Below are 4919 nucleotides of genomic sequence, written 5' to 3'. Positions count from 1 at the left end.
GTTTTCAATTTTATTTTTCTCCTGCTGCTGCCCTTATTGCTTCCTTTCTTCTGCTTGCTTTGGGTTGATTTTGCTCCTCTTTCTCTAGTTTTGAGATAGGGTCTTAGATTATTGAGATCTTTCTTCTTTTCAGTCATAAGCATTTAGTGCTACAAGCTTCCTTCTAATTACCCACATATTCTGATATGACCTATTAGGAAGAAATGTGAAACACGAAAACATGTGAAAAGGTGTCTTATACAAATTAGGGTTTTATTCTTCTCATATGATATAATGTCAGGGAATGTTAAGAGCTTCACAGTGACATCAAGCACCAGGCAAATCTTTCCTTCTTTTCACACATTCCTAGCAAGTGCTTTTGGCCCATAGTTATAAGATGGCTGCATCACCTCCAGCATTATGAGCATGCTTCAAACAGAAGGGAGTAGTGTCCAGGAAAAAGCAAATGGGTACATGCCACTTGCATCCTTGACCCACCGCTTTGAAGTATCTTACAAGATAGCCCACCAAAAATATTCTGCTTAACGTCACTGGCCATAATTGCACCACATTTCACCACTGTGTGCTTGCCAGATTTGGGGAAGTTGTTCACTTGGGCATGCTGCTGCACCTAAACTATCATTCAGACACAGTATGTTGTACTAAGTGAAGAAGAAGAGATGCCCAGAGCACACTGAGTTCTCCAAGAAAGACGGCACCCTTGCAGGGCCAAACTAATGACCCCTTTCTTGGAACATCAAGACCTAATTGTGCTGGCAGCCCGCAGGCATACCCCAAGCTTTGTGGAACATCACAGAGGGCCAGGTGAGGAACTGCCTGTTCAGACCACCATCCATGAGAGGAGCAGGCTAGAGATGTGGCAGACAGAAGAGCTCTGTTGACAGGTGATCAGTGCCACTAATGGCGATTTAAGCCTGCTGAAGAATTTTGGCAACTGATACCAGCCTACAGCCCCTGGAACGCACAGGGGCTTCTCAGAAAGCCTGCCATTTGAGGACACAGTCTGTGGCCAGGCAACACTCTTAGTGTTGGTGACAAAGTATCAGTGTCAAAATACTTTCATGCAAGTAGCTTATTGCCTTGCTCACTACTTTGACTTCAGTTACCACCTAGGTTCCTTTTTGTTTGTTCACTTTTGATTTAGCAATTAATTCACATAGATAGGCTCACTAGCTTCCAAATCAGAAAGTGATGACCTGATTTACATGCAAAGATATCTTAAGAAAAATGTAAAAAAATACGTCCTCAAAAAAAATAAATAAATAAAAATACATGTCCTCAACAGATCATCTTACATATGTTTCAGAAAACAAATGCCACAAAATAAAATGATACATATAGTAAATGAGTGTGTACCTCACTTATTATATCTTTCACTTGACCTTATTCTTCCTTCTACAATGTGAACTCATTTCTTGCTAAACAGGCTACACAGATGTCATCTTAGAATATTTATTATTAAATTCCTGAGTTGGCATAAATATTCTTGCATCCCATATTTTCATATTTTAAAAAAATACTCCATTTTTCTGCTGAAGTACCTTTTATAAAGAGAATAAGAGCAGTAAACTTCAGTGCCATGCATTCCAACAAATATATGTTTTTCTATCTTCATAGCTAAACATCTTAAATCAAAAGCTTAATGAGAATAGGCTCAAACACATAAAAATTGCTTACAATCAAAATTTCTATTATGTATATTAAGTATGAATAGAAAATCTAGGATGACTGTATTTTGAGAAAAAGCTGCAATTTGATAGTGAATATATGAAAACTATTAGGCTCTCACAGTCACTATCTAGCTAGTGGCAATGGTGAGACTCTTCAAGACTTACTTCCTCGGAGAAGGACAATCATAATATGGTTTCACTCATACGGGGAATATAAAAAATAGTAAAAGAGATTAAAGGGGAAAGGAGAGAAAATGAGTGGGAAATATCAGAGAGAGTGACAGAACATGCGAGACTCCTAACTCTGAGAAATTAACAGGGGGTAGTGGAAGGGGAGGTGGGCGGGGTGATGGGGTGACTGGGTGACGGGCACTGAGGGAGGCACTTGACAGGATGAGCCCTGGGTATTATACTATATGTAAAAGAATAAAAAAAAAAAAGACTTACTTCCTAACAAAGGTCTAGTCTCTAGGGAGAAAGAATTTGATGGAGGGGAATTCTAAGACTTTATCCCAGACAATAGAAAGGTATCTTGCTCACTCCAACTTGTTCTAAATTTATTTCATCTAGAGTAACAAAATAGACAATAGAAAAGAGTTCTTCAAGGAAATATATTTGGGATACTGCACTCAGGGAAGAAAGTAGTGGATAGAAAAAACACTATATCCTGGAAAAAGGGACAGGAACACTGGTAAAGGTCATATCCCTGAGACCCAACCTCAGTAAAAGTCTGGGACAAAGTCAGAAAAATTTAAATCTTTTTCCCTCCCCCTCACTGTACCGATGTACCAAAAAAGCTTCAGGATACTGACAGTGGATTTCAGCTGAAAGGGCTGAACAGACACTGTAGGTATTTCTAAGTAGACTTACATAATTTTGAAAAGGATAATGAAAACTCTAAGTCAAGCACTTAAGAATTGTAAAAATAAGTTTAAATGATGTGCCAAGAAACAGAGAAAGAAAATGGAACCATGCAGAACAATAAGCTACTTGCATGAAAGTATTTTGACACTGATACTTTGTCACCAACACTAAGAGTGTTGCCTGGCCACAGACTGTGTCCTCAAATGGCAGGCTTTCTGAGAAGCCCCTGTGCGTTCCAGGGGCTGTAGGCTGGTATCAGTTGCCAAAATTCTTCAGCAGGCTTAAATCGCCATTAGTGGCACTGATCACCTGTCAACAGAGCTCTTCTGTCTGCCACATCTCTAGCCTGCTCCTCTCATGGATGGTGGTCTGAACAGGCAGTTCCTCACCTGGCCCTCTGTGATGTTCCACAAAGCTTGGGGTATGCCTGCGGGCTGCCAGCACAATTAGGTCTTGATGTTCCAAGAAAGGGGTCATTAGTTTGGCCCTGCAAGGGTGCCGTCTTTCTTGGAGAACTCAGTGTGCTCTGGGCATCTCTTCTTCTTCACTTAGTACAACATACTGTGTCTGAATGATAGTTTAGGTGCAGCAGCATGCCCAAGTGAACAACTTCCCCAAATCTGGCAAGCACACAGTGGTGAAATGTGGTGCAATTATGGCCAGTGACGTTAAGCAGAATATTTTTGGTGGGCTATCTTGTAAGATACTTCAAAGCGGTGGGTCAAGGATGCAAGTGGCATGTACCCATTTGCTTTTTCCTGGACACTACTCCCTTCTGTTTGAAGCATGCTCATAATGCTGGAGGTGATGCAGCCATCTTATAACTATGGGCCAAAAGCACAAGCTAGGAATGAGTGGTCCAAGTCTCAAGTATTCAAAGACCTATTATTAGGCAGGATATTTTAAGAGCTCATAAGTTAAACATGTGAGTGCCAGAGGCTGCTCAAGGACCCATTCTCGTGATTCTGGGAATGTAGAGTTGTGATAACCACAAGTCTGATAAATTAAACCTTTACTGCATAGTCCACACCCACAGTTCTTGGCCTAAGCTCTCTTATTGCAAAACAGTCTTATATATATCTGAGTGTCTACATTTAGTGTAGCATCTATATAATAATGTTAGCAATAATATTAGTATGTATATTCTTAACATTTAAAAGAGGCAGTGTGGGGTACAGAAAGACTTCAAGAAACAACTTATGTACTCTAGAAGTCCATTACATATATTTTTAGATTTCTGTACCAGTTTCATTACTTGTGTTTGCCTTGGTTTACCACTTTACCTTATGATAAATGTGTGCAGAACTGTTTAGTATAGAAATTAGTTGATGGTTGGAGAAAGCCATGAGCAACAATCACTTTTACAGTTGCCATAGGGAGTATAGGATGCTTAGGAATAAATTTGACCTAGGAGATGAAAGACCTATATGCTGAAAACTATAAAACATTGATGAAAGAAAGTAAAGAAGACAGAAATAAATGGAAAGATATCCGGTGTTCACAAACGGAAGATAAATCTTGTTAAATTGTGCAGCCACTATGAAAACAGCGTGGAAGTTTCTCCATACTGATAAATTAAAAATACCACTGCCATATAATCCAGAAATCCCACGGCTAGATATCTATCTGGATGAAATGAAATCACTCTCTTGAAGAGATATTTGCATTCCTGTGTTCATCACAGTATTTATCACAATAGCCAAGGTATAGAAATAACCCAAGTATCTGGTGATGTAGTAGAGGTAAAGAAAATGTATATATGTTAAATGGAATGATAATCAGAATTTTCTTCATGAATTTGCATGTCATCCTTGCACAAGGCCCTGCTAATCTCTGTATCGTTATTTTAGTCTATGTGCTGCTGAAGCAACCACAGTAATCAGCTTTTTAAAAGGAAGGAAATCCTGCCATTTTTTTTTACAACATGTATGAACCTATAAGACATTATGCTAGGTGATATAAGCCAGATAGAAAAAGAAGAATACTACATGATCTTATTTACATTGGAATCTCAATAGTCAAACTCATAGAAGCAGAGAATAGGCAGTGATTTCCAGGGGGTATGTGGAAGGGGAAATGGAGAGATGGTGTCAAGAGGTACAAGATTTTAGTTATGCAAAATGAATGAATTCTGAAGATCTGTTGTACAATAATGTGACTGTAAGTTAACAGTGTTGTATTATATACTTCAAATTTGCTAAGGAACTATATCTTAAATGTGTCCACCACACACACATAAAAAGATCAAAAAAGATGACTATGTGTGGTAACGAATTTTGAAAAGTGAAAAGGATTAAAAGAAGCCATACACTGAAAGATATTATTTGCAAAATACATATCCAACAAAGAACTCAAATAAAGTACATAAACAACTCTTAACATTTA

The 4919-nt window shown here is 38.5% G+C and overlaps 1 pseudogene; it reads right to left on the bottom strand.

Annotated features, from left to right (window-relative positions):
• Positions 1-4308: 4308 nt before the first annotated feature.
• On the bottom strand, positions 4309-4404 carry LOC129498796 (U6 spliceosomal RNA; annotated as a pseudogene).
• Positions 4405-4919: the final 515 nt, after the last annotated feature.

The sequence above is a fragment of the Nyctereutes procyonoides genome, unplaced genomic scaffold (assembly GCF_905146905.1).
Source record: "Nyctereutes procyonoides isolate TBG_1078 unplaced genomic scaffold, NYPRO_anot_genome, whole genome shotgun sequence".
Classification (NCBI taxonomy): domain Eukaryota; kingdom Metazoa; phylum Chordata; class Mammalia; order Carnivora; family Canidae; genus Nyctereutes; species Nyctereutes procyonoides.
Note: the sequence above shows the minus strand (reverse complement) of the source record. Positions and strands in the feature narration are given on the sequence as shown.